This window comes from Manis pentadactyla, chromosome 1 (genome assembly GCF_030020395.1).
Source record: "Manis pentadactyla isolate mManPen7 chromosome 1, mManPen7.hap1, whole genome shotgun sequence".
In the NCBI taxonomy this organism is placed as follows: domain Eukaryota; kingdom Metazoa; phylum Chordata; class Mammalia; order Pholidota; family Manidae; genus Manis; species Manis pentadactyla.
In genome coordinates, this window is record NC_080019.1 from 149,346,779 (window position 1) to 149,360,726 (window position 13,948).

Here is a 13,948-nt window from a genome sequence, read left to right on the forward strand (position 1 = left end):
GTACACACATATAAGGTTTTAGAGCTCTGTAATATATGTACATGCAATATTTTTTTTCTTATGTTGTCACATCCTTAATGTGTTTTACAGCATCATCTTCATCAAAATCCATTTTAACTTTCCTGATCTGGATGGTGAATCTCCTTTCTCCATATCCACAGTTTATCTCATGTTCTATTGCACAAGCCTAACATTAAATAGAATCCAAAAGTAAATTTTTATAAACTTATGAAATTTTAGAATGAGGTGAAGGGTCAACCCCACATCTATTTGGGAGATCACCCACATTTGTCTTGGGTAGTTCTTCCTTCTACAGTGTCAGGCTTTTCCCCTCTGAAGCCTCCTTTTTCTGAGTCTTATCATTTCAGTGCTGCCACCTGATTCCTAGGGGCCCTTGAAGTCTCAAAGTGTGGGGCATCATTCACAGAAGGAGAGCAAAGGGTCCTGAGATCTGCCTACCTAATGCATTCTTATTTTCCAGGAAAAAGAAGAAAGATAAAATAAAGAAGTTGCAATAAACTTGTTTCCAAGAACTTATTTTGATGGGCTTTTTTGTGTGTGTTTTTATTTACTTACTTAGTTTACAAAGAAAGAATTTGGGCTTAACACATGACTTTATTTTGTGAAAAAATGTCCTATGTAAATTTTTTAAATAACTTGAGAATTTTATTATAGCCATCTTTATAGTATATTGTCGATTAAACGACTCATATTCACAGAGGTAGAAGGAGAACATGTATATATTTGCCTTAACAAAAGATATATGAATCTTTCATATTTTTATATTTTAACTACAATGTATGTTTAAAATGTTAATTTTTAAAGCCAAAAATATGCAGTACTTTCCCTGTATTATAAACTAAAGCAGTGCACAATAAACTAAACTATAACCTAACACACATACACACACACACGACTATAAAAAATTAAGGACCCTATCCAACTGAAAATCAAGATGATTTATGAAACAAAGTGTACTTCCAGAAAGCTGATAATTCCAACAGTTTATGAGTTTCTGTAATAGGAACTTTGTAAAATAGTTTAGTAACTGTACCTCAGAGACCAGTTATTATCCTCCTGAGTTGAATATGTCTACTTAATTGCCCTAAAGAGTAAGTATGTTGCCCTTAGTAATACAAACAAATGAAATTCTATGGAATTTTTCTTTATTGGCTTACATGAATCAAAAGATATAGAATTTTTGAGTCAAGGAAAATATTTTGAAAATCAAAGATCTTCATGAAATCTTCCATTGGTCCACTCCACTTCTGCTCTGTGGACATGTTTTAGCCCTTTCTCTGAAACAAACCTATCTTTCTTATGACTATTTTCTTTAAGATCCTACTCTATTTGTATACAAGTTAACACTTATGAGGACATTATTTTCTTGGAGGGGACTTCAGTGCTATAATCAAAAGTAATAAATTGAATGATGGGATTTTAGAAATAAGGATAGGTGGGTTGAAATATGTTTTTTGTTGAAGGAACTTGTTGTTCTCCTTAAACTTTTATATAGACTTCACATTGCTCAATACTTATTTCCTGGCTGGTCACAACATCAATATGATAATTCATAATAAATGTCTGATAAATTGTAAGGGGAACTGACTGCTTGCAATTAATCAACAAATAAGCTCTTCTTTTATGGGTCACCTAACTTCACTGTAGAAGAAAATAGAGAAAAGATCTTTTGGGTAAAGACATTAAGAAAAATAAAATAAAATAAGGCTTTTGTGTGGATGTGTATTTGGAGAAGCCTGTTAAGATAACAGACAAGTTCAGAGTCTGCTGAATTCAGGTCACAGATGTCAAGGGTCCATTCTAAATTTTAAAATGAGGAGCACCAACACTCTGCCCTACCATGGTTCTATCCAGGCCACAATGTTTGTCATCCCCAGGACAGTGCCTCAGTAAACTGAAGTGGACATTCTAGAAAGCCTGTAAGATTTGGGAAAGAGCTCTCTTACTTTTACTCCACAGAGGAACAAAGTATAATAGAGCACTGAGAGCTAGAGCAGCTAGAGGGGTCACCCATGCCACAAGTGCAGAGATTTTAGGTGCAGGTAAGATATGAAGTAGTGAGAATCCTAAGGAAATGGTAAGGGGAAGTTCTCAGGAGAAAAATGGGATATTAGTAAAATTAGCTCTCAACATTTTCTCCCACCCCTTATCCTCTTGGTGCTTTAGGGAATTATTTCCTTTAGGGAATTATTTTCAGACTTCTGTCTGAAAGTGCCCTTTCAGATGGAGGCTCATAAGGGCTCACAGTAATATGGCTGCTCTCAAATAAGCAAGATGATAATGATACTGATGACTACCCATCCCACAAGGTCCAGTTAAATTCCTACCCCTACATGAATCTACCCCATCAGCTCCAGCACATTATGATCTTTTCTTTCCTCTGACTTCAATTTATTGTCTATTCCACTTACTTGTCACCTCACATGTGCCTCAGGATTTTTCCTGTCACAATATCAAATTGTTATTCTAATACTGAATATCTAATATTCTTTGCAAACTTTTAGTCTATTGAGGTTCTGTCTCTCTAACCATGTTAGAGGACCTTTAAGTCCAGGAAGGTATATTGCACATCTTTATTTTAACAATTTGTAGCATTCATCATGAGCTGAGCATGACACAAAAGTCCCATAAATATTAGTAAATGATAGCTTATTTGTTCATTGTTCTTGTTTGATATACTACATATTCAGAAACTGGGAAATTCTGGAATACAAAGAATGTTTGAAGAAGTGATTCAATCTCACCATGCTTCAGTTTTCTACTTGGTATATGGAGATGACAATACTTGCTTATCTCTGCTATTCTTGTAGATGAGAAGGTTTTTGTTATTACTGTTTTTTACTTTTAATTATGTGACATAAATGTCTTTAAATAGAAGTTTATTGTAAAATGGAAAAGTATCTTCATTTTATTCTAAGTAGAACTCTGGAACTGAATTTATTTTGGATCAGAATTATTGGGATTAAATCCTAGCTCTTTTAGCTATTAGCTTTTGAACCTAAAAAAATTTTTGACATTGAACTCTAGAATGTTCTGTTTTAATAAAAAATTCCAGGATTCTGGAAAGAGGGCAGAGTAGAGAGCTCCTGAATCCACTTTCTCCACCTACACACTGAATCTACACTTACACACAGAGCATTTCACCCTGAAGAAGAATGAGACTGAAGTGAACACCTTCTGTACAATGAAGGACAGAAATATCACACACAGAAAAAAACCCAAATGGCAGGAAAGAAAGAGACAAGGTAACCACGAGAACACCAACCCCAGCACTGCAACCAGTGGGGGGTGGGGGAAGGGTATCCCTGAAAGAGCCAGGTGTGAACTCCCTGCCCTGGAGTGTAGGAAAAAATGCCTTGTGGTTTAAAGTGCGACTGTACCATAAGTGAAAGAACCTAGGTTTCAAAACTAAGCATCCACCACTTGGCATGGAGACCACTGAAGCCAATCTGGGACTGGAAAAGCTGGCCTGTGCCACGGTTTGAGCTCCTTCCACACATCTTAGTGTGACCTGAGAGCAGGATCTGGGTGCACACACCAATCTCAGATTTGGTCTAGGCATCCCACTGACCTCTGCCCACACCTAGGCACCCTGCAGGGGATCCAGCAGTCCTTCCTTGCTACCTGTTATCCACTGGCCCAGTCCATATTTCCAGGACTTGAAATACCCCAGCTCACAGGGATGTACACATGTCTGCAGGCTGGTGCCACCAAGGCAACTTTCAGAGCACTGCAGGAGGATGTGCAAGTAGGAATGACCCCTGGCCACCAGCAGGTGCTGATGCAGGAATTCTCAAGAATAGCGAAGAGCATGCTGGGGCCAAGGAGGAATATGCACAAAGCCTGACTCCACAGCACCAGGAGGACTGGCAGGCACCCAATTGGAATTCTTCAGAGCGGTCCCAGTGGCATACAAGTGAGGAGGTACAGAGGGTTCAGATGGCATCAACCTGGAAGTTTTCTGGAGTGTACCCCTGACCAACTGCTGACCCACCACCCTCTACCCACCAGTGCAGAACCCACAGGTGTCCTCCCAGGATCTCCTCCAACTGGCACCCAAGGCTGCATCCCTGGGACCATGCCCTAGAAAAGTCCATCTCACACTCAGCCTTTAGCTTGCCAAAACTACAGGGGAACACACAGTGTACACACAGGACTCTCCTACACAAGCCCAATCCTTCAAGACTGTGAGAGTGAGCCCATTCAGTTAATTAATAGAACCAAGCACAGAAGTCATACAAAATGAAGAGACAGAGGAGTATAGTCAAACAATGGAACCAGAAAAAAGCTAACTGAAACAGAATAAACCAGTCTACCTGATAAAGACATTAAAGCCTGGTTATAAAGATACTCATTGGACTTAAGAAAGCAATAGTAGAGCAGAAGGCATACCTCAAAAAAGAGATAGGAAGTCTAAAAACAGCCAGAGATGAAGAATTAAATGGATGAAATAAAAAATACACTGGAAGGAATGAACAACAGATAAGAGGAGAAAAATAGATCAGTGACTTGGAAGTTAGGGTAATGGAAAGTACTTAGGCTGAACAGCAGAAGGAATGAAGAATTAAAAGAAATGAGAATAGGGTGAGAGCTCTGGCGACAACATCAAATGTCCTAACATCCACATTATAAGAGTCCCAGAAGGAGAAGAGAGAGAGAAAAGAGTAGAAAATTTATTTGAAGAGATAATAGCTGCAAACTACCCTAATTTAGGGAAGAAAGCAGTCTACCAGGTCCAGAAAGCACAGAGAGCTCCCAACAAGATGAACCCAAGGAGATCCACACCAAGATACATCATAATTATATGTCAAAAATCAAAGTCAGAGAGAATCTTAAAAGCAGCAAGAGAAAATCGATGAATTACATATAAGGAAACTCTATAAGATTATTGGCTGATTCCTCTGCAGAAACTCTACAGGTCAGAAAGGAATGACAAGATATATTCAAACTGCTAAATGGGAAACACTGCCCACCAAGAATACTCTACCTAGCAAGGTTATCATTCAGAATTAAAGGAGAGCTGAAGAATTTCACAGATAAACATAAAAGAGTTCACTACTACTAAGCCAGACTTACAAGAAATATTAAAGGAACTTCTTTAAGAAGAAAAGAGAAGACCCTAAATAGAAGTAACAAGTTTAAGAAAGGGAAAAATTTCCACTAATGAAGAAAACATATAGCAGAGGTAGTAGATCAATTACTTAAAGGCTAAGATGAAGTTCAGAGGACAAAAGTAGCAAAAGCAATTACATCTAAAAATTAGTTAATAGAATTACTTAATCAAAAAGAGGTAAAAAAAGATATAGCCATAAAACATGAGGGAAGGAGAGTAATAAATGTAATGCTATTAGTATGCATTTGAACTCAAGTTATTATCAGATTATTATAGATTGTTATATTAATAGGATGTCATAAAACAACTCTATGGTAACCCAAACCAAAAACTTATAATAGATACACAAAAAGGAAAGAACAAGGAACCTAACCATAGCACAAAAGAAAGTCATAAAACACAAGGGAAGAGATAAAAGGAGAAAGAAAGAAAAGATCTGAGAAGAAGAACAACAACAAAAACAACAAAACACCCAGGAAACAAGAAAATGGTAAAGAGTACATATATATAGATAATTACTTTAAATGTGAAAGCCTAAATGCTCCACTCAAAAGACAAAGGGTGACTGAATGGGTCAGAAACAAGATCTGTTTATTTGCTGACTCACTTCAGAGCTGAAAACACACACAGAAGACTGAAACTGAAGGAATGGAAAAAGATATACCATGAAAATAGGGGTGAAAAAAAAAGATGGAGTTTCAATATGTACATCAGACAATTAGACTTCAAAACAAAGAAAATAACAAGAGACAAAGAAGGACATTATGTAATGACAAAGGGACTAGTTCAACAGGAAGATATAACATTCATAAACACCTATGCACCCAACATGAGATTACCTAAATATATAAACCAAATACTAACAGATACAAGAGAGAAATTGACAGCAATATAGTAGTAGCAGGGAAGTTTAAACCTCACTTACATCAGTAGATATATCATCTAGAAAGAAAATAAAAAAGAAACAGAGGCATCAAGTCACACATTAGATGGACTTAACAGATATACAGAACATTATACCCCAAACCAATAAAAGAGAGATTTTTCTGAAGTACACATATAAGGTTCTTTGAAATAAATCACATATTATTACACAAAACAAGTCTTAACAAATTTAAGAAGATTGAAATTATAACAAGCATCTTCTCAGACCACTGTGGCATGAAACCAGAAATTAATTATAAGAAAAAAAAATGGAAAAAACATAAACACATGGAGGGCAACTAACATGCTTCTAATTAATCAATCCATCAAGGTACAAATCAAAGAGGAAATTAAACAATACATGAAAACAGAAACAACCCTTCAAAATGTGTGCAGTGCAGCAATAGCTGTTCTAAAAAGGAATTTTATAGTAATACAGGCATACCTCAAGAAACAAGAACAATCTCAAATAAACAATTTAACCCTATAACTAAAGGAACTAAAAAAAGAAGCACAAAGCCCAAAATTAGTAGAAGGAGGGACATAATTAAGATCAGAATTGAAATAAATAAAATAGAAACAAAACAAAAACAAAACAAAAAAAAATCAATGAAATGAAGAGCTGGTTCTTCAAGAAGAGAAACAAGATAGACAAAAACCTTAGCCAGACTTCTCAAGAAAAAAAGAGAGAAGACCCAAATAAAATCAGAAATGATAAAGGAAAAGTTATAACCAACACCGCAGAAATGCAAAGAATTTTAAGACAATTCTACAACAAATTACATGCCCATAAATTTGACAACTTAGAAGGAATAGATAAATTCTTAGAAACATAAAATACTCTAAGACTGGCCCTGGAAGAAATAGAAAATCTGAACAGTCCAATTACTATTAATGAAATTGAACTGGTAATCAAAAAATTCCCAACAAAGAAAAGTCCAGGGCCAGATGGGATGGTTTCACCAAACATTCAAAGACAAACTAATTCCCATCCATTTAAAAGTAATCCAAAAATTAGAAAAGGAGGGAATTCTTCCAGACTCATTCTATGAGGCCAGCACCAGTCTAATACCAAAATCAAAGATATTACAAAGAAAGAAAACTACAAACCAATATCCCTGATGAACATAGATGAAAAATCCTCAAAAAAATATTAACATACTGAATTTAAAAATATAGCAAAAGGATCATTCATCATGACATTGTGTAATTTATTCCAAGGTTGCAAGGATGGTACAATATCCATAAATCAATCAATATTATACATCACATTAACAAAAGGAAGGATAAAAATCATTTGATCATCTCAACAGGTGCTGAAAAGCATTTGACAAAATTCAACATCATTCTTGATAAAAACTCCCAGCAAAAAAAAATGGGCTTAGAGGGTATGTACCTCAATATAATAAAGGCCATATATTAAAAACCCACAGCCAACATCATACTTACTTGTGGAAAGCTAAAAGCTTTTCCTCTAAGATCAGGAACAAGAGGAGGTCCAGTCTCACCACTTTTATTCAGTATAGAACTAGAGGTCCTAGCCATAGCAGTAAGAGAAGATAAAGATATAAAAATGTTTTAAATTGGTAAGGAAGAAGTAAAATTGTCACTACATATTTGCTGATAATATGTTATATACAGAAAACCCTAAAGACTGCACCAAAAAACTATTAGAACTAATAAGTGGATTCAGCAAAGTTGCAGGATACAAATCATTATAGAGAAATCTGTTTCATTCCGCTATACTAACAGTGAACCAGCTAAAGAGAAATCAGGAAAACAATTCCATTTACAACTTAATCAAAGGAATAAAATACCTAGGAATATACCTAACCAAGGAGGTAAAAGACCTGTGCTCTGAAAACTATAAGACAGTGATGAAAGAAATAAAGAAGACATAAATAAATGGAAATCGATTCCATGCTCATGGATAGGAAGACTTAATATGTTCAAAATGGACATCTTATCCAAGGCAATTTACAGATTCAATGCAATCCTTATCAAAATATCAATGGCATTTTTCAATGAAATAAAGCAAATAATACTAAAACTTATATGGAACCATAAAAGACCCTGAATAGCCAAAGCTCCCTGATTTCAAACTGCCCCACAAAGCTACAGTGACTATAACAATATGGTACTGGCTCAGTAACAGACCCATAGGTCAATGGCACAGATAAGAAGGCCCAGAAATAAATCCACACATATATGGTCAATTAATATATGAGAAAGGAGCCACAAATATACAATGGGAAAAAGACAGTCTCTTCAACAAATGGAGCTGGGAAAACTGGACAGCTACATGTAAGAGAATGTAACTTGATCACTTTCTTACACCACACACAAAAGTAAATTTTAAATGGATTAAAAACCTAAATGTAAGACAGGAAACCATAAAACTCTTAGAAAAAAGCATAAGCAAGAATCTCATGAACATCAACAGGAGAAATTTCTTTATGTATACATCTCTTCAGGCAAGGGAAACAAAAGCAAAAATAAGCAAGTGTGACTACATCAAACAACAGAGCTTCTGCACAGCAAAGTAAACCGTCAACAAAACAAAAAGGCAATCTACCATATGAGAAAATATATGTTATAGTTGGTAAGGGGTTGATATCCAAAATGTATAAAGAACTCATACAACTCAATGCCAAAAACAAATCCAATTAGAAAATGGGAAGAGGACCTGAAAAGACATATTTCCAAAGAGAACATACAGATGGCCAATAGACACATGAAAGATGCTCAACACTACTAACCATCAGGGAAAAGCCACAAGGAGGTATCACTTCACACCAGTCAAAATGGCTACTATTCAAAAGACAAGAAATAACAAGTGTTGGTGAGAATGTGAGGAAAAGGGAGCCCTCCTACATTGTTGGTGGGAATGTAAATTGGTCCAGGCACTGTGGAAAACAATATGAAGGTTCCTCAAAAACTAAATATAGAAATAGAATGCAAACAGCAATTCCACCTCTAGGAATTCACCCAAAGAAAGCAAAATCACTAATTTGAAATCACTATATTCATTGCAGCATTATTTACAATAGCCAAGATATGAAAGCAACCCAAGTGACCATCAATGGATAAAGAAGAGGTGGTGCATATAAACAGTGGAATATAACTCAGCCATAAAGAAGAAGGAAATCTTGCCATCTGAGACAATGTGGATGGAACTAGAGGGCATCATGTTAAGTGAAATAAGCCAGTCAGAGAAAAACAAATAGTATATGATTTCACTTACATGTGGAATCCAAAAACAAAACGAACAAAAAATAAATATATCCATATGTATTTATACAGACAACACACCATTGGTTACCTTAGGGGGATGTGTGAAATACATGAAGGGGATAAAGAAGTACAAACTGCAAACTGTAAAATAAGTTAATAATAAGAGTTGAAGTACAACAAAAAGAATATAACCAATAATATTGTAATACCTTCGTATGGTAATAGGGCAATTGCGCTTATAGTGGCGAGCATCTAGTAATGTATATAATTATAAAGTCACTACATTATACATATGAAACTAATATAGTATTGGGTATCAACTTTATTCCAATAAGATTTTTAAATCTATACAACTTTTTGAATTGTAAAACTAAAATGGATTCCGTATGTGAATGTATTTATAAACAATGAAGACCAAGAGCCACTATTTTTACTGTTATAATCAAGAGCTCAGTATTATGTCAGGAGCATCACTAATCTGTTTTTGCTATTGCTGCTGCTGTTTTGAGGCTATTCTTTCTTTATTAAGAATAATTTGACCTCCCATAGTTAAATTCCTATTTTCCTTTCTGTAACTTTTCTTCAATTAAACTTTTTATTTTGAAATAAATTTACAGTTATATGGAGTGGTAAGAAATAATACAATGAGATCCAGCCTTATTCAGATTTCCCCAGTTTTATTTGTACTGCCCGATAGTACATGCATGTGTGTATTAAGTTTAATACAATTTCATCTCATGTCATATCATGTACCCACTACCACATTCAAGATACAGAATGGTTCCATTACCATAGGGACCCCTCCTGTTATCCTTTTATAACCATATCCACTTTCTGCCTACCCAACTCCCTTCCCTCCTCCTGGTCCTAAATTCTGGAAACCATTCATCTGTTCTCCATTTCTAACATGTTGTCTTCTCAAGAAGTGTTACATAAATAGAATTATATATTATGTAATTTTTTGAGATATGGCTTTTTGCACTAGCATTATTCTCTGGACATTCATTGAAGTTGTGTGCATAAAAATATTATTCCTTTTTATTGCTGAGTAATGTTTCACTGTATGGATATACCACTATTTGTTTAACATTCTTCCAAGGATATCTGGTTGTTTGCAGTTTGGGGATATTATGAAGAAAGTAGCTAGGAACATTTATGTTCAGGCTGTGGTGCAAACCTAAGCTTTCCTTTATCTGGGATAAATGCCTAAAGGTTCACTGCCTAAACTGTATGGTGATTTCATGTTTAGCTTTATAAGAAAATGCCAAAATATTTTCCAGAGTGAAAGTATCACTTTATATCTACACATGTGTAGGTGAAAATATATGACTACCATCCTCACCAACATTTCGGGTGGCCGTTATTCTTTATTTTAGTTATTATGTACACATATACACACTATTCATTCATTTCTCTTTCTTTTAACCATTTTGATAGGTATGTAGTGATGTCAAGTTGTTTTACTTTGCATTTTACTAATGGCTAATGATATTGAACATCTTTTTATGTGTTATTTGCCATCCATATATCCTATCCAGTGACATGTCCACTCATTTAATTTGCCTGTGTTCTAACTGAATTATTTGTATTTTTACTGCTGAGTTTTTGAGAACTCTGTATATTTTACAGAGTCCTCTGTCAAGTATGTGAGTCACAATTTTATCTTTGGTCTTATTTGTCTTTTCACCCTCTTAACAGTGTCTTTTACAAAGCAATAGTTTAACATTTTGATGAGGTCCAGTGTAATCAGTTTTATGGTTTGTGCTTGCACATCATGTGTAAGGTCTCTCTGCCTAGCTCTGAATCCCAAATACTTTTACCCATTTTTTTTTCTAAAAGTTTTAGGGTTTCAATTTTTACATTTAAATTCATGGTTCGTTTTGATCTGATTTTTGGTATAAGGTATGAGTTTTAGGTCAAGTTTCATTTCTTTGCCTGTGGATGTTCAATCATTCCAACACCATTCACTGAGAAAGCTATTCTCCCTCCATTGAATTTTTCTGCACCTTTGCCAGAACTCAGTTTGGCATATTTTTGTGGATCTATTTCTGGGTTTTCTATCCTTTTTATAGATTTATATGTTTATCCCTCCCTGAATACCACACAGTCTTGATTACTGTAGTTATGTAGCAAGTCTTAATATCATGTAGAACAATTTCTCTCATTTTATTTTTCGTTTCCAAGGTTGTTTTAGTTATTCTAGCCCCTGTGGCTTTCCATATAAATTTTAGAATAAGTTTGTCTGTGTCTACAAAAATTCTCATTGTGATTTTTATAAGAATTTATCAAAGCTATAAATTAATTTGGAATCATTGACATCTCATTATGTTAAACTGTCCAATCCATGATTATGGTATGTCTGTCCATTTATTTAGGTCCTCTTTGATTTCTTTCAGTGCATTTTGTAATTTTGATGTACTTAAAAAAAAATTATGTGTAGTATTTTGTTTTTGCTGGAGCAATTGTAAAATATACTGTGTTGTTAATTTGGTTTCTACATGTGTGTTGTCCTTGTATTCTGTAACTTTGTTAAACTCACTTGTTATTCTAGGAGTATTTTTCTAGATCTCTTGGAATTTTCTATATATATATATCATAACATTTGTAAATAGGGACAATTTTATTTTTCTACTTTAATCTGTATGCCTTTTATTTTTCTTGCCTTTTTGCTGTGGTTAGAACTTCCAGTACTATGTTGAGTGAGTGATGAGAAGGGACATCCTTGCCTTATTCATAATCTTGGGGGAAAGCATTCAGTTTTCCCATTAATTCATTTTTAAACTATCACAGGTTATGAATGTGTTTCTGCATTGTAATTTGCATTTCTGAATTAAGTGTTTAAAAACAAAAGTGACCCCCAAACAGATGAGTGAAATGAAATCATGGCATATGTAGGAAAGAGAAATTTTCTAACCCTGAGCTTTAAATAGGAGTTAGAGCAGCTATCAAGGAGAGAAGGTATCAAGCACATTATAAAGACCCATTTGATTACTTATGGAAGACAGTAAAAATGCATCTAAATGTACTAATGATATTCTGAGTTTAAATTTAAGATAACATTGAATTATGATGCTCAGACACTTGGTGGTTAAATGGTAGCTGTTAATTAAACAGTTATACATACATAAATGTTCATAAATGTTTATAATTCTAGAATGCTAGGCAAATTATATATATATATATATATATATACACATATATATTTAAATAGCATCTACTCTCTTACAGAATACTGAAGATCAAGGGATTTTTCCTATATCTCATAAGTGAAATTCCATAAAAAGATATTCAAACATAGTTCTACCAAATAGTACATAAAATGTTTGTAATAAAGAGTATTGAACAGGCTTCAGTAGATACACAACATGTCAAAGTTTACTAACAGAAATAATAAATATTCTCAGAGGCACTATAGATAAAAACACGTTGAATATCCTTGACATGAACAACTGCATATCTTTAAAAATTTGATGTTGATGGAGATTGAATGAAATGATTTATTCTGGTTCATTTACAAATATAGGTAATTTTCAAAATCTGGGTTTTCATTTTTAATTTAAAGAAATGTATTTTTAGCGTAGCCAAAATATCCAGATGCGTAAAATAAAAAAATTATGCATACTGGAAATGAGACAGTCATGGTCTCCTGGTTTTCCATTTGAATTAGGCAAATATGGATTTGGTAGGTAGCATGTCTCCTGAAAATAGGGTTACATTTTTTAAGAGTGATTAAGTGGTCCAGTGCTCAAAGAGTGAGATAACGTTTTGAAATCAGCCAAGAACTCAAGGAACCCAGAAAAGGCTGATGAGAGCTTTTAGAAGGATCTTATGAGCCAGGTTAGTTCCAATTTTCTGATTACAGCAACTGGGAAAGAGAGACCGCTACTGCCATCTGTTGGTCAAATAAAACATCTTCTGCTCCCGTCAACTGATTTCCTCAGGTTTAGACAAAATTTTTCTTAAATGTAAGATTCTTGCTAATCCTGCTATACCAGTTTTGGATAAACCTCATATTCCGTTAGAACAAAAGAAAAAAGGCTATTGTTCAGATAAACTTCTCCTTTCTGCCCTGTGCATTGGTCCTTCCTGGTGTTTTTGTTTAAGGGAGAATGTTTGCATCCTGACACAAACCAAGAGATATGGAAAAACAGTTTAACTCAGAAATAAAAGCTGAAGTAACGGTGGTTCACTGAGTTTACATGTGCATGTGTGAGTGGGTGCATGTGAGAGAGACAGATGAGTGGTAGAAAGGAAGGAGGGCAAACAGGGGTGTGATCTACAGACATTCCTGGTATGGAGCACATGTAGTTTGAAAATACCTTTTTTATCATTCTGATGAAAGTGTTATCTTCAGAAACTGACCTTTAGCTAGGATGTCAAAATTCTGGTTCCTTGTTACTCAAGATATGGAGCCTAACCTAATTGTGTCAGCAACACCTTGGCTGTTTGCTAAAAATGTAGAATCAGAGGCTCAATCCCAGAGTCAGAATCTAACTCAGAAATTTATTTTTCTGAATCATTAACTTCATTTTAAAAAGAGTATCATATGATTATTATGTATATCAAAGTTTAAGAAAGGATATTTTAGTTTGCTCCCATTAATGCATCAAAACAGATTGACGTTTGTCTATCACATTTGACTCTAAGATGCACATT